At 34.9% G+C, this 22,195-nt stretch overlaps 1 long non-coding RNA gene across 1 annotated transcript; it reads right to left on the bottom strand.

Moving 5' to 3' along the window:
* Nucleotides 1-13,048: 13,048 nt before the first annotated feature.
* On the bottom strand, nucleotides 13,049-21,979 carry LOC110599171 (uncharacterized). The gene is made up of 2 exons (XR_013423951.1): nucleotides 17,290-21,979; nucleotides 13,049-13,775 (listed from the first exon to the last, which is right to left on the bottom strand). It is a non-coding gene; the product is annotated as an uncharacterized LOC110599171 (long non-coding RNA).
* Nucleotides 21,980-22,195: the final 216 nt, after the last annotated feature.

Genomic DNA, 22,195 nt, shown 5'->3' with positions numbered 1-22,195 from the left:
AAGACATCTACACTGAAAATTATGAAACATTGATGAAAGAAATGGAAGATGACACAAATAAGTGTGATACTCAATGCTCATGAGTTAGAAGAACTAATATTGTAAAGATGTCCATATTACTTAATCCAATCTCTAGATTCAATGTAATTCCTATAAAAATGTCATGACATTCTTCGCAAAATAGGGAAAAAAACATTAACATTCATATAAAATCATAAAGACCCCAATAGCTAAAGAAATCTCAAGCAAAGAACCAGAGATGGAGGCATCACATCATCTGACCTCAAAATATATTGCAAAGCTATCATGACCAAGAGATGATACTGGCATACACATAAACACATAACCCAATAGAATGAAGTAAATCCATGCACTTACAGCTAACTGATTTATGATGACAGCAGAATAAAATAGACATTATTATTGCTGTATGTATATACGTGACTGTATGACCAATGTGATTCTGCAACCTGTACGCTCAGAAAAATGAGAAATTATACCCCCTCTGATTCAAATGTATGATATGTCAAGATCATTGTACTGTCATGTGGAACTAATTAAAACAAATAAAAAATAAAAAAGAAGGTTCCAAAAGTATGCCATGGAAAAAGGACAGTCTTTTCAATAAGTGGTGTTAGAAAAACTGGATAACCACATTGTTTTAGTCAGCTTTTTCATACCTTTAAGCAAAAGACTGACAAGAACAACATAATTTTGGCTCATAGTTTAAGAGATCCAAGTCCATAGACGGCCGACGCCATAGGTATAGGACCAAGATGAGGCAGAACATCTTGGCAGAAGAGCATGGAATAGGAAAGTAGCTCAGGACATGGCAAATCTTGGCATTTGAGTGGAATAATCCACCCATTAAGTTACAATTGTCATAATCAAATCATTTCACCTCTGAACATTCTTCCATTGTCTTAACACACAAACCTCAGGGAGGATACCACATATCTAAACCACAACATGTGCCAAAGAATGAAGCTATATTTTGCATCTGACATAAAAATTCACAAGTACTATGAGAAGTGCCTGTTCAGTTCTTTAGCCCTTTTATTGATTGAGTTATCTGGGGTTTTTTGCGGGGTGGAGGTGTTAAAATGTTTTTTAAGATGTTGATGGACCTTTATTTTATTCACTTATTTATATGTGCAGCACTAAGAATCAAACCCAGTGCCTCACACATGCAAGAAAAGTGCTCTACCACTGAGCCACAACCTTAGCCCAAAATTAATTGTTTTTTTTTTTAATGTTAAATTTTTTGAGTTCTTTGTATATCCTGGACATTAATGCTCTATCTGAGGTGCAGTTGGCAAGGATTTTCTCTGGTTCTATGTGCTTTCTTTTCACTTTTTTAATTGTTTTCTTTGCTGTAAAGAAGCTTTTTAGTTTGATGCTATCCGATTTATTGATTTTACTTCTTATGCTTTTAGGGGTCTAATTGAGGAAGTTAGCTCCTAAACAGACATGATAGAATTGGGCCTATATTTTCTTGTAGTAGGCACAGTGTTTGGTCTAATGCCTCAAATGGTCAAAAATATATGAAAAAAATGTTCAACATCTCTAGCAATTAGAGAAATGTAAATTAAAACTACACTGAGATTCCATCTCAGTGTAGTGAGAATGGCAATTATCAACAATAACATAGTAACAATAAATGTTGGCAAGGATGTGGAGAAAAAAGTACGCTCATATTGCTGGTGGGACTGCAAATTGGTGCAAACACTCTGAAAAGCAGTATGGAGATTCCTCAGAAAACTGGGATGAAACCACCATTTGACTCAGTCATCCCACTCCTTGGTTTATATTCAAGGACTTAAAATCAGCATACTACAGTAATGCAGCCACATCAATGTTTATAGCAGTTCAGTTCACAATAGCTAGACTATGGAACCAACCTAGGTGTCCTTTAATAGATAAATGGACAAAGAAGATATATATATATATATATATATATATATATATATATATATATATATATATATATATATCTCACTGGAATATTACTCATCTTTTAAAAAGAGTGAAATTTTGGCATTTGCTAGTAAATGGTTGGAGTTCAAGAATATCATGCTAAGTGAAATAAGCCAGTTCCCCCTCAAAACAAAGGCAGGATGTTTTCACTGATATGTGAATGCTAACATACAATAAGGGAGTGGATAATAGAAGTTCATTGGATTAGACAAAGGGGATGAAGGTAATGAAGAAAGAATGGGAATAGGAATGACAATAGAATTGAATTAGACATAAATTTTCTATGTTCTTATATGATAACAGGACCAGTGAATCTCCACATAATGTACAACCACAAGAATGGGATTCTAATTAGCATAAGTTATACTCCATGTATGCATAATATGTCAAAATATACTCTACTGTCAAAAATACCTAAAAAGAAGAAATTTTAAAAACAACTATAAGAAAATATAGAGGGAAAATTCTTTGATATTAATTTGATTAAGGCTCTTAAAGCACATGCAACAAAGTAAAATTAGATAGTTAGAATTACATCAAATCAAAACCTTTCTGCCTAACAAAGGAAACAATCAACAGAGTGAAGAGATACCTATATTGTGCTGGATATTTCAAAATAGCCAGAAGAGAGAATTTAGTCTCACCATAAAGAAATGATAAATGTCGAAGATGATGGATGTGCTAAATATACTGATTTAATTATTATACAATTTTATTGTTTGAAATACACACACACACACAAACACACACACACACATACATAATTTTTTTCTTGGGTACTGGAGTTAAACTCAAGGGCCCTTGGCCACTGAGCCACATCCCCAGCCCTATTTTGTATTTTATTTAGAGACAGGATCTCACTGAGTTGCTTAGTGCCTCACTTTTGCTGAGGCTGGCTTTGAACTCATGATCTTCCTGCCTCAACCTCTTGAGCTGTTGGGATTACAGGTGTATGCCACCATGCCTGGCTAAATATATGTGTGTGTGTGTATATGTATGTGTGTGTGTGTGTGTGTGTGTGTACACATATATATTTAGTTGGAGCTAAACACAATACATTTATTTATTTATTTAATGTGGTGCTGATCAATCCAAGCCTCACATGTGTCAGGCAAGCACTCTACCATTGGGCTACAACCCCAGCCCTATGGTTTGGATCTTAAATGTCACCCCAAAACTCATGTGTTGAAAGGCTTAGGCCCCAAATGATGGTGCTACTTGGAGGTGTTGTAAATTTTAAGGTGGGACATGCCATTGAAGGGGACATTGGTTCCCAGGCCCTTCCTCCCTTTTTGTTCCTAGTGAGCATGAGATGAGCAGTTTCCTTCACCTTGTGCTCCCTCCCATGATGTCCTGCCTCACCAGAGATCCAAAAGTAAAGCCAGCTGACCATGGACTGAGACCTCAGAAACTGTGAGCCAAAATAAATCTGTCCTTTTAATTTGATTTTCTCAGGCATTTTGTCACAGTGACAGAAAGCTGACCAACAATATCAAAATATCATACTGTACCTCATAAATATGTAAAATTACATTTCAAAACAAACACAAAAGATCAATGAACAATTAGGATTCTGACTTATCAGAAAAAAAGGAGTAAAAGGAAAAGTAACTATCACCCTCAATCAATTTTTCCATGAACAAAAATAGCCATTGACCCAGGGCCCTTTATTTAGAAGCTTTAGGAATTAGACTAACTCACAGTATGGCCCCTTACAATATTACTGAACTAGAAACTTTTAAGTTAAATACCAGGGGTGGCCTAGAAAGAGAAGAATCTATTCAAGTTTAAAGTATATCATGAATAACGGGAACAATAGATAGTTGTTCCAACTTAGGACAACATGGGTAGAAAGACAACACCTAATTTGCACACGTGATCATTTGATCTTTTAATATACTAACCATGCTGCTCAAGCTTCAACAGGTGGAGTCCTTCCCTAGCCAGCTACAGAAGCCCCTTCCCAGAAAGCTGAAGGTAAAAAATGGTCATCTCAATTTGTCACAATCTGAGATGACCTCTGTGTTTACAAACTAATATTTTTGTCCACTCCTATGTTGTTGCTCCTTGGTATCCTCTGGGGAGTCATTCCAGATCCCCAAATCTGCAGATGTTCAAGTCTCTTATATGAATGGCACAGTATTTGCATATAACGTCTGAACAGCCTTCCATATACTTTAAATCATCTCTACTTATAATACCTAATACAATGTAAATGCTATGAATCACTTATGGAATAATGACAAGAAAAGAAAATCTGTACTTACTCAGTACCAACTAATTTTTTAAAAAATATTTTCAATCCATGGTTGGTTGAATCTATAGCTGTAGAACTCAGATACAGAGGGCTTGTTGTACTTTCAACCCCTATCAAGTCTATGAAGAATATTATAGCTTGGTAGCAAAGGCAATTTGGGAGATAAGGAGCTGGAGTAGAAAGAAGAAAGCAACAGAGAAAGGAAGAACGTCTTCAAGGACCAGGGACTTCAAGTCAACTCCTTCATCAAGAGCATCTCTACCATATGACTTAACATCTTATGTAAAAGCAAAAATGTAGATGCATGTTGAAATAGCCTTCTGAATTAACTTATTATAAAAGTCTGTTTTAAGATACACTTTTCCCAGATGAATAAAAAGCCTATGCAAATACCAGTTTTTAAACATTTATTATAAATAACTTTTCAGGCCCTTTGGTCCCAATTTTATCCGACAGTACCATCCAAAGCATGTTTAATCTCTCTTCAACATGATGGTTCTTTAAATATTTAGAAATAGATTTTATGTCTCCAACATACCACTTATTTCTCTCCATGGTGATAATATGGAATTTGCTTATTAAAATAAAATGCAAGTAAGATAGTCATTTGCAAATATTAAAAGGACATGCTTTTCATTTCTCTTTGTGTAAAATGCTTTCCCTGGCAACCATTCGTCAGCATTGCCTCCCAGAAAGAGGGGATAGAATGTCCCCTCTGGATAGAAGAATAGGACAACTGCAGACAGAGGAAGTTGGAGATCCACACCTTCTTAATCTTGTGAGGAGGAAGGAGAAAGGAGAAGGGACCTGAAGGAGAAGAAGCTGGTTTGTGAGGTACCTATGTTCTCACTCTGCTTTTCTGATTCTCAGAATTTCCTAGAATAGGGAGGTCTTTTAGGTAGAGGGAAGCCAATGATTAAGGAAGGGACACCCTTAATTTGGCTGGCATACTGAAGTGGCAGCGTAGAGGGAGCTTAGGGGAAGACTCAGTGACCAAATCAAATTGTATATGGGAAGAAGCAGCCTCAGATTACCTGCTGACCTTCCAATCCAGAGTGGTCAGAAGTTGTCACAGTAATAGGAAAAGTGATTTTACACTGGGGACTATAGGACACTTGGTCTTATCTGGGACCAAAGGTGAATCACAGCAAAACCTCAAGAGTCTGCAACCTCAAAAAGGGCCAACTTGGAGTTATCAAAGGGAGGACTCCAGACTTAGATGACCCAATGGTACAGAGTTTGAGCTCACCAGTCACGGATATCAGCACCACGTGGCAACTGACCAAGCAGTGAGGTTGCTGGGAGATAAGAGGAACTGGAGAATAGTTAAAATAGTTCCCATGTATTTAATTCTTACCACATTCCAGGTCTTACTCAAGCACTGTAGAAACAGTTCATTTGCTTCTGAGAAAAGCCCTATGAGATGGCTAGTCATATTAATACTCCTGTTTTCCAGATGAAGAAACTGAATTCAGAGAGGTTAAGCAATAGAATCTTGTGATGAAAACAACGTGCTTGTCTTTGGAGACCGTCATCTGGAGTAAAATGGTGTATTTCTGTGCGGTAGATTAGGTTATTATTCAGAAATATTCACTTCTTCTTCAACCTCCATTGGTGGAGGTTAGGACTCTCTCCATTGATTTGGGGCTTAACCAGGTCGCTATGGGCAATGGTAGACTAATGGACCTGACATGATCAGAGATTCAGAAAGCACTTCTTTGTCTTGGTTTACTGTACTGTAAGCCTCTGCCATTGGTTCAAAAAGACAATGGCCCAATCTTTCCAAGGAGGATGAGAAATACAAAGATCAGAGCTGTCTGACCACCGGGAAAACCAGCAAGCTGGCTTTGAAAACTTTCTCTGCCAATACCTTTGCTCAGGGAAGTGATAGGAAGCTGTGAGCAAAAAAGGAATTTTTTTTAAAAAAATTGAATCATGTGTCAGTGAATCTTCCCAAATGCAAAGTAAGGAAAATTACAACAATAAAAAAATTAATATCAGAAATTAGCCCTGATCTGGGACAAGTCTTGGAGTACCAGTCAGAATCAAGGGCACAAACACTGCAGCAACTGAATGCAAATGGTACATGGTTCTCACAGAAAAATAATCCACATTGAAGATAAACTCACCTTCCAGTTATAACATGTGCAAGGAAAGGATCCACCTGATTATGTAAGAGCCAACAGAGATACAAAACTGCCAGGTTAAACTCTGAGAATATTAGTATATACAAAGTTGCAAATGTAATTATATTCAGAATGCTAAAGTCAGTTGTTGTTGTTTTTTTAAATGGAAACATTATAGAAAAAAAACAGGTCATTATAAGAAAAGAAGACAAATTTTCTTAAATAACAAAAAACAATATCGAGAAATGAAAACTCAATTATTTTAAATTTAAAACTCAGTGAATATGTTAGACAACAAATGAAAAACAATAGAAGAGAGAATTAGTGAACTAGAATATTTACATAAGAAAATGTACACAATGCGGCACAGTGATTAAAAATAGATGAATATGAAACATTTGTTAAGACACAAGGAAGAAATAACCAAGAAGGGAATTGTGTAAAAAAATGGGAGTATTTTTAGGTGAATTTTTAAAATTTTTATTTATTATGCATAGTTATACATGACAGTAGAATCCATATTGAAATAATTACCCAAGTATGGAATATATCTTCTAATTCAGACTGTAGTACCTCTCCCTTCTCCTTGCTCCCTTCCTTCTATTGATCTTTACACACACACACACACACACACACACACACACACACACAGAGAAAAGAAAAAGAAAGAAATGGGCATATTAAGGGAGACAATGACTGACAAATTTTTAGAGTTTACATGAGAAAAATCCTCAGATTAGAGGAAAAACATTTGGTTTAGTTAAGATAAAAGTATATTTACATCTGGGAAAATAATAGGAAAAGTATGGAACATCAATAATAAAGAGCAATTTGTGAAAATAAACCGTAAGTGAAAGCTAGATCATCAACAGGGAAATCCTCATTCTTATTGCTGTCTTCTCAGTGACAACAATAGAAGCCAAAAATAAGGGGACACTAACCCAACTTCTGGTTGAAAAGAACTGTCATTTTGAATTTTAGTAACTAAACTACCTATTAAGAATTAGACCAAAAATACACTTTTTAGGTAAATGTTTTATAAATACTAATTAAGGTACTTTAGGATAAGTAAATTGAACATGGAAGAAAGGATGTAAGGAGCAGAGGTGAACCAAAGAATTATAAAGCACATGTATACATCTAAACAAACATTGACTGTGACAACAAGAGCAAAGATTAATTTGGGGTGAGGATATTTAAAAAGAAAGTAAAACTAAAATAGTTCACAGCAATGGCACAGAAGATGGAGATAGGAAGAGCAGTAATTTTCGAGTGTTCTAAGTTGCTCCTGTTATTCAAGATGAAGTCAGACTCATTGATAGTAATCAAATTTCTTTGGAGTAAATCAATTAGTTCTTTAGAGTTAAACAAGTATGTTAAAATGTAACAAAAATTACTAAACAAATAAGAAAAGAACCATAACACAAAACCAATCAATGGTTAAAGGAGAAAAAAATAAAAATTGATCAGTCTAAAAACAATGTTCTGCGGGGTCCAATGGCACACCTATAATCCAGAGACTTGGGAGGTCGAGGCAGGAGGATTGAGAGTTCAAGAGCAGCCTCAGAAATTTAGTGAGGCCCTAAACAACTCAGTGAGACCCTGTCTTTAAGTAAATTAAAAGAGAGAGAGAGAGACAGAGACTGAGGATGTGGCTCAGTGGTTAAGTGCCCCTGGTTCTAGCCCCCAGTCCAAATAAATAAATAAATAAAATGATAAATAAATAAATAAATTGTCCTGTGATCCACAACTCCACTTTTTGCTCCATAACCTGGAAAAACTCCTTCACATGCACTCAATAAGATGCATACCATATTCAATCACTCATCTCCATCAACAGCAGAATAAATAAACTATGGTGAGGTTATACAACAGAACACTATAGGTAATTAAAATGAATTAACTACACAAATGTGGACAATTCTAGAAAGAAATGTTGAATACAAAAAATAAGTATGGGGACTGAATTACAGCAAGTTCTATTCCATGCTTCTATAATTATGTCAAAATAAATTCTATTGTCATTGTGTAACTAAAAAAGAACCAATAAAAATGATACCAGTTATATAAATGTAAAGAAAGAGATCTCTGTTGTTATTGAATGTGTGTGGGTGTACAAATGCATAGACGACATATTATAGAATCATGTGCAGGAAGGATTCATCCTAACATCAAAGTAACGGTTACCTCTGGGGAGAGTGGGAGGAAGAGTGGGAACAGGGATGTGGGCGAAATGACTTTAGCTCTGTGACACTTTTTTCCTTTTAAAAAAGAGTTGAATAAAATATGTCACAATATTGATATTTAATGTACCTAGGTAATTGGTAGACGGGTGTCTGTTAAATTTCCTTTATTTTTCCACGTATCAAGTAGTTATTTATTTGAAAATACTTTTAAATTCAAATGATTTATAACTATATAAAGCAAAATCAGTCTTCTTTCACATTACTCTGACAATTTTATCTTTCTGTATTTCTTTTGCTTGTACAAGAGTATTATAAAATTGTATCATGTGATACATATTATTCTGCAACTTGCTTTTTTGAGTCATTGTATTTTAGACAATTTCTTCCAAGTCAATATACATAGATCTACTTCACTCTGTATTTTTCCACAGTATGGATGTGTCATGATTTTGTATACTGATTCCTCTACTGTTAAGCATTTAAGTTTCTAGGAGTATTTTTGTTTGTTTGTTTGTTTGCTTTGTTTTTCCAGTGCTAGTCGACTGAATCCAGGGCTTCACCCATGTTAGTCAAGGGCTCTATCACTGAGCTATATCCTAGACACAGTGGTTTTGGGAGGGTGGTGGGGGATTGTTGTTGTTTTGCTTTTGTTTTTATTTGTTGTCTGTTGCTTTGTGTGTTCAGGGGAAAAGTGCTACTAAATCAATTCTACAATAAACCTACATATTCATCTCTTTACTGTACTTTTTTCCCTGTCAGATAAAATTCCAGAAGTGAGATTTATGAGCCAACTATCTAATAATGATTGCCAAGCTGGTTGTAGTAATAGTTGCAAAATCTTATAGTCTCACCAAATGTGCATGAAAATGTCAATTTCATATATCTGAACTAACACTAGAAGTTGTCAGTCTTCTTCATCTTTAACATTCTAAATCATTGCTACCCCCCACACTTGTAATGTTGAGCATCTTTCCTGTGTTTACTGGGAAAGTATTGCTTGTTGGTATTTTTGTACTTGTTAAAAATATTTAGATATCAGCTACATCGCTCAATCATTGATTCATGAACATTTATGAGGCAGCTAGCAGGTGCCTGGGACTAAGATATTGAGTGGACAATGGCAATCAAGATTCAGATGGCCACTTTGAGAAGCCAGCAGTCCTGTAGAGGGATACATTCAAGTGTGAGTGACATTTTAGGCACCGCAAGAGTAGTCTGTCTAAACAGAGCTCAGTGAGATGCTTTTGGAGACCCAGGAAGGTCTAGGAAATTTTAATGCAGCCTCACATGCTCCCACTCTTGCATCTGGCAAACAAGTAGACATTTGACAGGTATATTTTTTTCCAGGGATCCGTGTCAGAAAACAAGGCAAAGCAAGTAGAGGAAGGAATGTGTATAAAGGCTTGCAGCTGTGTAAAGGGTAGATTAGTACACAGGAATTGATGTGCAGGGGTGCAGGAGATCCAGAAAAGGTTGCCAATTCAGAAGGAGAATAAGAATGAGGAATTTGAAGAGTCTGTGGAATATCCAACTGGTGACATTCCCTCTGCAGTTCCAGAAATTTATCTGGTGTGCCGAAGAATGGTCTCCAGTTAGAAATCTAGAGTTGAGAATCGTCAACATAGAGGAAGTTATTTGTCCTACTAATTACAGCCATGTTGAACTGCACCTTCTCTTCCCTTGAGAAGATCTGTCAGCAAACTGACTGGCCTCCAGCTGATATTTTTTTGTTTCAAGTTCTTATATCTTAGTTGTTTTTCAGGGTCCCTTTCCTTATTTTTAGTAGTGACTTCTTGATGCTATCAACCTTCTATTACACACACACACACACACACATATATAATTGGCTAACCAAAAACTATTTGTGTTTGTGCATACATATTAGCATCAATAACCATTAACATATCTTACAGATTGGACTCTTGGTAAAAACTGAGACATGAACCTCATGGTTTTTTTTTCAGAAATTAGTGGTTTATATTGTGATTTTGGTATGTTTTCCAGGATAGAACTCAAATACATGGATACTAGTTCAATAAAACTTTACTGCTTATAAATTCAGATATAACTTCAGGATTTTTAGTTATCTTCATTTTACAAATAAGTGATTCATGAATTAAAGTTTTAAAGAAAAGCTTTTAATCCAATGATTTACATTTTGATTTTAGAGATGCTCTAAGATGACTCTACAGTAGTTCTATTTCAATGGAATGCAGATGGTGTCCCAACTACTTAAGAAAACCCACCACTGACTTCTTAGTCAACTGAAAAATGTTTTGTAATCTCACCATTACCCCAAATTGTTCTGGTTTATGAATTCTAATATGATCTTGTAGTTTTTATTTGGCATTGCAACTTGTATTTTATTTTACACTATCCAAACAAGACATGCATGTGTTTAAAAAATCAAATAGAAGTGCATGCAATGAAGAGAGTCTGCTTCTCCAGCTTTCCTATTTTCCTCCAGCTTTGCTCTTCAGGGGCAACCCTTTAAAAATGACTGCTTCTAATTCCTTCACAGTACTTTAACAATCTCTCAACTTCTTCATCAATGTTCATTACTTATTGTTGTTTGTTGTTTTACAACATTTTCAGACAGTATTCATAATTGTTTGTGAATTAATTTTTAAATTGACAATTTAATGAACAATTCAAAGTTTATAATATTAGAAGTATGTAAATTTTGTTTCCTGCAGATCCGATGTCACAGTTGTGATGCTACTCAAAGGAATTGTCCCTCCAATCAGGAATTGCTCCACCACATGTCTTTACCATATTTTCATATTTATCAAAATTCTCTGTAATTGTTTGAATATGAGGCGTCCTCAAGAAAACTCTAGTGTGAATGCAGGAATGATGGGTGAAATATTTCCAATGTGAGAACTGTAACGCAATTAGCCCATGTGTGTTTGAATGGACTAACTGGATGGTAACTGTAGGCAGGTGGGGCATGACTGGTGGATGTGGATCACTGGAAGCATGCCATGGAAGGTTTCATCTCCCCCAACCCCACTTCCTAGTCACTAGGAGGTGGGCAGCATAATAGAGATTATGCCCTTCCGCCATGATGTTCTGTCTGATCTTGGGCGCAGAGCAATGGAGTCAGCTGACTATGGACTAAACCTCTGAGACCATGAGCCAAAATAAACTTTTCTTTCTCAATATTGTTCTTGTCTTTCTCAATATTTTGTTCACTGTGAGCAGAAGTTGACTATCACACTCTCATTCTTTCTAATTAATCAAATCCCTTCATACCCCTAAGACTTGCATCAGAAAACTTCTGACTTGCTTCAATCTGGACTGTTTCTCCCTTGGTTTCAGTAAAATATTATTTGAGAATTGTTTACCACTGTTCTGATTTGGTACTTTCGTCTTCTAAAGTATCTATCTGGTCTTCTTTCTTGGTTTCTTTGGAATACTTACTTAAGCAACTCTTAAAGTAAATATTAGTATCATAAAGACAGACATGTAGATCAATGCAACAAAATAGAAATCCCAGAAATAAACCCTCACCAATATAGTCAAATGACTTTTGACAAGATTTCCAAGACCATTCCTTGAGTAGAAGATACTCTTTTTATCAAATGTTGCTAAAAAACTGGACATCCATATGCTAAAGAAAGAAGTTGAATCTTTAACATATACGAAAATTAAATCAAAATGAATGAAAGACTTCAATATAAGAGCTAAAAAAGTCATTAAAAAATTAGAAGAAAACATTGGGGAAAATCTTTCTGACATTGAATTGGCAATGATTTATTGGCTAAGACACCAAAACAAAGGTAAACAGAAGAAAGAAATAGATAAATCAGACTTCATTAAAAATCAGAAATGTTAGTACATTAAAGGACACTATTAAAGGATTGTAAGGGTAATGCAGAGAAAGTATTTGGAATTTTTATATCTGATAAAGGGTAATATATTAACATGTAAAGTACTCCTACAACTCAACAACAGAAAAAACCACCAAAGTTTAAAAAAAAAAAAGGCAAGGGTGGCGGGGGGCATAAAGGACTTTACTAGACATTTCTCACAAAGAAGTTATACAAATAGTCAATAGAAAAAGATTATCAATATCATTAACTATTGGAGAAATGCAGACCAAAACTATAATGTGATTCTGTTTCACGTCCATTAGGATGGCTACTACAGGCAGAACCAAAACAAACAGAAAATAACATGTGTTGGAGGGGATACAGGAATTGGAACCTTTGTGCTTTGCTGGTGGAAATATAAAATAATGCAGCTGCTATGGAAAACGGTATGAAAATTTCTAAAAAAATCAAATATAAATTATCATATGGCTTAGCATCTCCACTTCTTGTGATTCTGCAACCTGTACACTCAGAAAAATGAGAAATTATACCCTATTTGATTCAAATGTATGATATGTCAGGATCATTGTACTGTCGTGTGTAACTAATAAAAAAAAGAATTTAAAGCAAGAAGTAGAATAGATATTTATACACCAATGTTCACTGTTATTTATGAGAACCAAAAGGTAGAAATAACCCAAAAGTTTATTGATGGATAAATGGATAAACAAAACGTGGTAGATTCAAACAAGGTAATATTATGCAGTCATAAAAAGGAATGAACATTTTATATATGTTAATGCAAGTGGACCTTGAAAACATACTCTGTGAAATAAGCCAAACACAATTGGGTCAATATTTCTGATTATACTTATATGAAGTACCTAAAATAGTCAAATTCACAGAGACAGACAGTAGAATGGTGGGTTGTCAGGACTGAGGAGGGGATAATGGATAAGCTATTATCTTAATGGATTTGATGTTTCTGGAAAGTTCTGGAAAGGACAGTGGAGACAGCTGCACAACAACCAAAGTTTACTTAATGCTACTCAGCTGTGCAATTAGAGCTTGCTAAAAGGGCTAATTTTATGTTATATATATTTTACCACAATAAAAATTATTAGAATGTACAGAAATAAGGTAAGTTATATACAGTATAATATGATGATAAATCAGAAGAAATACTTTGAGTTCTTGAAAATCTAAAAATTTCTTTATTGCCTACTCAGACTTTATTGATAGTTTAGCCAAGTATAGAATTCTAGATTGAAAATAGTTTTTTTACTTAGAAATCTGAAGATTTTTCTTGAGAAATCTGATGATAGCCTGATTGTCTTTTCATTTCTCTGGAAAGCACCCAAGAGTTGGACATGTTTCCTTAAAGTAAAGCTGGTAAGAAGGCATTCCTGAAGACCTGAAAAATTAAAGAGGGCCTTTTATTTTTTTTTCAATAAAACATAAAGCTTAAAACTTAACTTACAGATATTTTTGATCTATTAAGAAATCTAAAGATTGGTTCCAGTATTTAAAAATAGTTCATTCCCATAACCTTCAGATCTCTGCAACTAATTGGCCTTGCATATTGCATTAAGCCAGGATCTTCCATACCTATTCCAATAAGGAGCCTAATTCTTCTGCAGGCAGTTCTTTTTATGCCATGTTATAACTTAGAAATAGTAAAGTCCTACCTCCTCATCAAGCAATATAGATCCGAGTATAAAAAATAGCATGGAAAATCATTAAATTAATCATTAACTGTAAAGACAAAAGCACTGTTGGGACCGATTTTATCAGGGGAGACTGCTCAATATCTTTTGATATTAGAATTTTAATTAAAAGTGATATGTGTTTCGATTTTTCATTTCCTTCACTTAAATGAGAAGACTACCAAGCCTGAAGGCTCAAACACAAACCAGAAATAATTAAAATATATAACAAGGGCTAGAATTTGGACCAAACTTTTTTTCATGTACATCCTTATGCTAAGTTCATTTTCAGTAACTAGTAATAGTAGAATATTACAACCCAGGTATCCATAGCTTACTTCTGTATACAACAGTGTTTCTGTATTATTTCCAGAGAAATATAATCTTCCCTGCCACTAGAAAATCAGTGATGAATACTCTTCAAATGATATCAAGAAATATAAACAATATTAATGATTATTACTTGTTTCTTAATTCAGTTTGCAATTTGTGGGCTGATTTCTGAATTTGTATTGAATTATCTTTGCTCCTTAAAACCAGGCAAGATCTGGGGCCTAATTACCTCCATATCCAACATCACAGCAGCCCAGACAACTCGGGTGCTACTCTCATCTGTTCTCATACCTGAACACAGAAACCCAACTTTCCACATGGAGGTTTCGTCATTGCCATTCCCTTGTTGGTCTTTAGGGCTCAGAGCAAAATGTGTGCTTTTGTTTTGCAACATTCTATTGAATTTTCTGCCTACTGGATTTAGTTTAACTTGATGTAATGTTATTACTTTTTTCCAGTATTCAATGTTGTCTTATGCATTTAGTAAACAGTTAAATCACATTATTTTTGCTTTATGGAATTTCAGCCTGCTTTTGAAATCTGGCAGCACTGAGACCAGAAAAGGGAGAAAAGGACAAACAGCAGCTAAACAAGCCCATCTTACAGGGACCACTGCTTTTGGTACTGTTATTTTCTTTGTAGCTTCAGCTCTCTGTGAAATGAGATTCAATTCCATTATTATAATTAAACTCCCATTCCACCATAAACAAAGACCTGTAGCTTCCTTTCTTTTTTCTTTTCTTTTTTCTTTTTTTTTTTTTTTTTGATACTGGGGATTGAACCCAAGGGCACTTAACTACTGAGCCACATCCCCATCCATTTTTTGTTTTTTATTTAGAGACAATGTCTTACTGAGTTGTCTTAGGGCCTCACTAAGTTGCTAAGATTGGCTTTGAACTTGCAATCCTTCTGCTCCAGCCTCCTGAGCCACTGGGACTACAGCCATTGATGAGAGTTACATATGGTATATCTCATCAAATCTAACTTTAGTAAACTATAATTTATGAAGAAGACTTGTTATATTTTACATTGAGGTGATACTTCATGTCTCATTAATTATATTTTACATATTTCATCTCACTTAATACTGAAAGAAGTTCTATGAGCAGGGAATTATTAGTTCTCTTTTATAGATTAAAAAAAAGACAGAATTCAGGAAGGCAAAGGGATTTGCCTGTGATTATATAGCCGTTCACTGTCAAGGCCAGGACATTAGGGCAGACTTCTGAAACGAAGTCAGTTCCTTTGTAAATACCACTCTGGTTGTTTCCATCATGGTACAGTGGGAGCAAATGAAAAACAGAGCAATAGTTCACACAACTCTTTGTTCAAGTGTTTCAGCCTGTCTTATTGCAGACCGAGAAAAACAGTCTAGAGCTTGACAATCAAGGTTATCCACAGACAGGCACTAGTTCATATTGTCAATCCTTTTACTCTCTGTTTCGCTTTTACTGTACTGGAGAGTGAACCCTAGGGCTCATTACCACTGAACTGCATTCCTAGTCCTTTGCATTTTCTGAAGACAGAGTTTCCATAAATTGCCAAAGCTGGCCTTGAACTTGTGATCCTCTGGCCTCAGCCTCCTGAGTCCCAGGATTACAGGCATGCCTCCACACCTAGCTCCTACACAATAATTTATGTGTGTTTTCATTGTGATGAGACTGAGAAACTTCTTTTCTAAGAAGTGTTAAAAGTTTAAATTTTTGGAACAGAGCGTGTTATCATTCTGATTTTCACCAAATTCCCACTGTGAGTGAGCTACTTGGAGGACACAGAGGGAAATAACTCACATCTATTGATTGCCTCTGTGATTGATATCTTTGCATATGCTATTTTAATTAACCTTTAAAATAATCTTTCAAAATGGGTTTATCATCTTCTTTTTACAAAAGAGGAGCCTGTGAAATTGCCCATTCTCACAGCAATGTTTGAATCATATGCTGAGCTCTGTAGATGGTGTGATTGCAAACTGAGTGGTTTTAAATGTTTTCTCTACCAAAGTTCTTTCAGGATGTCAATCACACAGAGAAACAGAGGACCTTTGAAACTTTCCATGGAAAGTAATTATGAGATAGTATTTAATGCATATGTTATGAATCTAATAGATGTTCAGAAAGACGGTCTATTCCAAATGTTACCGATTTCTAAAATAAATGAGTAGCAGATAATGTGTTATCGCTTAGGAGGCAACAACAGCTCTTCTGCCTATAGTAGTCAAGAAAGGCTTCAGGGAACAGGTGAATTTAAGTTGGACTTTTTCAAAGTTCTGACTGATGGAGAAGGGAAGAAAGGGTATCTCCAGATAAGCATATTGTGCTATTGAAAGTGAAAAACTGACAAAGCCCAGGTCTCTTTGTGGGATGTGGACTACAGGAACATGTGTGAGGAATGAGGGTGAAGACATAGGTATAGATAAATCATGGAAACATTATAACCTTGGGCTAATAGGTTGGGGATTTATTCAACAGGCAACAGGGAATCACTCTTAAACCTATCTGTTATGTTTTTAAATCACCCAGGGCTAGGGCTGTTTTGGGAAGGTGATATGGGGAGAGAGTGCCTATTAGAGGTAACTGAGAATAGAAGTTAAAGTATGAGGTGTGTGTGTGTGTGTGTGTGTGTGTGTGTGTGTGTGTGTATTTTCTGAAGACAGAGTTTCAATAAATTGCCAAAGCTGGCCTTGAACTTGTGATCCTCTGGCCTCGGCCACATAAGTAGAGGTTTGAGACATTATGAAAGAAAAGTCAAGGCTTTTGGAGAAACCTTTGTAGAAGAAGCAAGTGGTAAGTTAAAATGGCTGCCAAAGCTCTGACACTGAGCAGTGAAAAGAAGGTGATTAAGAAGAATGATTCTGGGGCTGGGGTTGTGGCTCAGCAGTAAAGCACTCACCTAGCACATGCAAGGCATTGGTGTCCGATCCTCAGCACCACATAAAAATAAATAAAATAAAGGTATTGTGTCCAACTACAATTAAAAAAAAAAAAGAGGAATTCTTTTGGAAGAATTGATTTGAAGTGATAGTGGAAAGACCCAATATACAGTTGGAAATGCAACAGTAATTGAAATTATGAAGAAAATACAGCTTTGGAAGTCATTTGCATATAGATGAAGGTTCTTAGAGGCTATGGTGGTCACCAAGGGAGAAAAGGGGGAGGGGCATGAGAGCAGGGGGTGTGGTCAGCACTGCTCTGCTTTCCTAATTTTATCACTGACATACAACTTTCCAAGGAATAACCCAACATGTGGTAGAAATTGATTACATGTTTTTAGCTACTAAAACTGCAACTTTAGCTGTGACAGATAAATTTGCTCATAAAATGTGATTGTGTGAAGGAAACAGGGAAGGAATGTCAAATAGGAAAAGTGAAAATGGCTAAGTCTACAAATTTCTTAGAGAAAAATGCAGTACTTTATATAGAAATTATATGCTCTGAAGTAGTCCAATAAATTTTCACTTAGACATAAGAATTATTAGAATTTTGATTCTTGACATCACAAATAGTTTCAGGATAAAGCAATAAGTACCCTGGTTTTTTAAATAATATTAATGTTTATTACCTGACATAACTATATATTTTGAACATGAGGCCTCCAAATACATCATGTAATTCACCTTATTATTTAAGGGATCAAAGAAGGTATCATATTTCTTTGCTTCTCCTTACATTTGCAAATATTATCAGGAAAAATAGTTAATTTTTTCTTGAGAATATGAATAATATAATTCTGTACTATTAGTAACTTACTTCTTTAATTATTTGTTTCATTTTGCTTTATTTTCTTTGCAAAAAGGGCTTACAATATTTGATGACTAGAGAAGAACAATAGTTTATGATAATTTTTTATTTCATGAAGGTAGATATTTTAAAATTAGAAGGATTGGGGGGTTGAGGTGCTGCTCAGTGGTTGGACTGTATGCTTAGCATGCACAAGGCCCTAGGTTTTAATCTCCAGAATCACCTACTCACCCCTGTTAGTTATCTTTGATCGTTCTGTTTTATCACACTTAATATGCTGAATATAATCTTAATGTTACATCCATACATCCATCATCACTCACTGGACACTGTATTTCTGTATTTTCCTTTTCTTCTTCATGCATTCTAGTAGAACAATTCCCATTCTCCTGTTTAATTGTTTGTGTTACTCTTTTCCAATTCCTTTTCATCTGGCCACATTCTTCTGGTAATGAAGTGCACAGAGTCCACTGTAATTTTCCAGGTCAGATCTTAACAGAGTCATTTAAATGTCAACAGCCACATTTTTCAAATAGGGATGCCAGGAGTACTTTATAGCTCTGCAAGCCAAACAATAATACTGTCTATGGGCACTCAAATCTCATGCTTCAGGGAGTAAACTGGAGAGTTTGTAAAGAGATAGAAAAGTGTTTCTTCCTTCCTCAGCATTAGCTATTTAACTAATTCAATTTATCTACTCTGATTTTTTTTGTTAATTTCTCCTGCATTAGTTTTGATTTTTTTTTGTTTTGTTAATTTCTTCTGCATTAGTTTTCCTGTTCTATAGCTATTGATAATTGCCAAAGGCAATATAGCAAAATTACATAAGCCAATAATCTGGCAGTTTGTATTAAAAGTTTTGTGCCTGGAAACTCTCAAGTTTGTAGTTCTTAATAGGTGAATTTCATTTTGTATATTATATCTAAATATATTCTTCTCCAAACATAATTTCACAATTTCCTCTATGGTACCCTTTGAATTTTTAAATAAATTTTGGGCATGGGCAAAATATCAAACTTTAAAGATACACCATAGGAATACAAGTGTTAGAAATATTTCAAATTGATGCAACTTATAATAAAAAAGATTATGGGATTACACTAGACTTATTTTGTGTCAACTATTATTTATGACTACTGCATTCACTAATTTTAAAATATAAGAGAATGACACTCTACTCTGTGTGTGCCAGCGGTCTAGCTTTGAAGGTAAAAATGTACAGTGAAAGAGAAAATAGGAGAAATTTTCTGATTCAAGTAAGCTTTCATCCCTCTACTCCAATCAGCATTAACCACAGCAGGGATGTATTTTTTTTTAATTTTTAACCTGGAGAGTTTAATTTTCTATTGTACTCACACTTTCCCATGTGATGGAAAAGAATATGATAGGATGAGCCTTGGTTGATGAGAGCTCATGAAGATCTGTTTCTATAGTGAAACAAATGTCTCCATCAACACAGTACTATGGGAAATGATTGATATCTGGGGCAGTTTGGGGACTTCTTGAATTGCAGAAGTGTAAAGTCAAATTAAACTGCCTTCATGCTAATTAGACTTGTTTAACAGGCTAACTTTCCATGTTTGATTCTCCTCTCCCGTGTCTGATTATAAGCAATGTGATTAGCTAAAATGAAATTTGACAAATGCTAGAATCTGGCAAGTCTTATTTAGTTATGCATAGAGTAGATGTGGCAAGGCAGGTAAGAAATAGTCATTTACAGGTCTTATTAAAATTTTTTTAAATGTCTGTATTTTAAATTGTAATCAAAATCACTGGTTCTTGTATTCTAAAATACATACCAGTATTTGTTGAAATAAGTCTTCATTTTTTATTGAAAAAAACTAGATTATTAAACAGAAACAAATACAAAAAATGTACATTGACAATATTTTACTTCAAGTACTATATAAAATGTGACAATAATATATATTATATGAAATAAAATATTGAATGAGTGCCATAATGATCATAGATATTAAATTCCATAACCCAACAATGTTAGTCATAACTAAGCAACCTAAAGAGTGGCACTATTCAAATGTTTTCTCTGAGATGCGGATGTTAATTCACAATAAGGGGGTGGGCTAGGGAAGAACAGAGGTACTTTGGGTTAGACAGAGGGCAGTGAAGGGAGGGGATGGGATAAATAGAATGAATCCGGCATCATGATCCCACTTGCATATATGATTACATGACTGGTGTAACTCTACATCATGTACAATCAGAAGAATGAGAAGTTATACTCAATTCATATATAATGTGTCAAAATGCCTTCTACTGTCATGTAAAACTATTTAGAACAAAAATTTTAAAAAATTATTGAAAAAAGTCATTCTTTCATCGCAACAGTACATTTTAGGCAATATGTGCTTATATTTGAGTTTGTAAGCTTTATATACATGCTTATCAATCTTTACTAGTTATTCACATCTATTCATTGTTAATGTTAAATGCTTTCCAATAACTACTCTATTAAGTTATTGATATAATTTTAGTGGGTATACCATGCTAAAAAAACTATTTTTTTTATTTATGATAATAATGTGTTTTATTTAGATAAAACATTAAACCCATGTTAAGTGGTGGGAAATGATAGTTTTCAGACTAGAGATCCTGGAAATGATCAATATTTCTACTTGATACCGCAGAGTAGATTCTGAAGGTCTGAGTGCTAACTACAAGGAGGACAGAGAAATATGGCAGAATTACTTTTTCATCACTTAGAATTAATATCCCCTTTGGAAGTAGGTTTCTGTTGAACATATTGTCAGCTCAGTCCTCATCATCAGAAAGGAACAAAGGCACTGTTAAGAGTATCTGACACAATTTAAACCCAATTGCTTTGCTGAGTCCTATGTCCACATGGAAATTTCCCAGAAAAGACTGGGCAACTAATTTAATCTTGCTTGTCATGGCTTTAATCTTGGCTTTTCACAGACAAGGTCCTTGCATGGCCAGAGACATATTATATTATTAAATCCACTTTTTGTTGATAATGATGTGAAATCTGGGGCTGAGAAAAATGCCCTTGGATTTGCTAAGCAGCTCCTTCATTTGTGACCAGTTGCACAACCTCTACTGTGGGGGATTATTCCAGTCCCTTTTTTCTTTTAAGCACAGACAGTGCTTTAAATGAACTCTGTTCCTAAGAGCACCTGAGCTATTGTGCTGATGGTTTGTTTGTGATCTGGAGCTGTTTAGGACTTCTGGGTAGCCCATGGTCCACACAGGTACCTTCCCTTTGTAAGCCCGAAAGACTCCATTTTAGTCCCTGACAATGTGTCTCATCCCCAATGTGCTCAGCATAGCAGGATCAAATTTGCAGAGGACAGACATGCAGATGACTGGTGAGCCATCAGATCACTATCAACCTATCTATTAGAATACAAAAGACACATTTCCTATCTCCATCCCCTTTAGTACCATTTTAGGATTACCTATTTCCCTGGGGTAGGCTGTATTTGGCAACTACCACACTATCATAACTATATTTCATTTTTAAAAATGAAAGATAATATTTTATACAAAATTTTCACATGAACTTGAGATAATCTGGTGAAACATACAGAAAGATTTTACCAGTGTGCGATGAAGTAGGCAGAAGATAGTTTAAAAGTTTAAGGACACACTGCTTTAGGTCAAATTATAAATTCTTTCATTTAACATATGATCTGGGACTAGTAATTTAAATTCTCTTGAGTTTGGTTACCTCCATTTTTTAACTAAATAATAATAATAGTGTTTAACTTAAAGCACTATCATTAGGATTAAATTATGATATTAGTAGCCAATACTTGTAACAATTTAGTCTAATGTCCGACATGTCTTAAGGATTTGGTAAAACTTACTGGATACTACACAGCACAAATGCAAAACAGAGATTAAGACTCAGTTTTGATCAGGAATCCAATCCTTGCTCCACCATGCCCTAGAATAGCATATTAAAAATTTCAGAATCTAAGGGGTATATTTTTAAAATTTCTGCTTCCCTGTCCCCAGAAACTCCTCACCCTAAACTTCCCAATTTCTAAGACCAAGTCAGACTGCTTAGACAATAA

The sequence above is a fragment of the Ictidomys tridecemlineatus genome, chromosome 7 (genome assembly GCF_052094955.1).
Source record: "Ictidomys tridecemlineatus isolate mIctTri1 chromosome 7, mIctTri1.hap1, whole genome shotgun sequence".
Lineage (NCBI taxonomy): Eukaryota > Metazoa > Chordata > Mammalia > Rodentia > Sciuridae > Ictidomys > Ictidomys tridecemlineatus.
The sequence above is the reverse complement of the archived record's forward strand: the minus strand, read 5'-3'. Positions and strand labels throughout refer to the sequence as shown.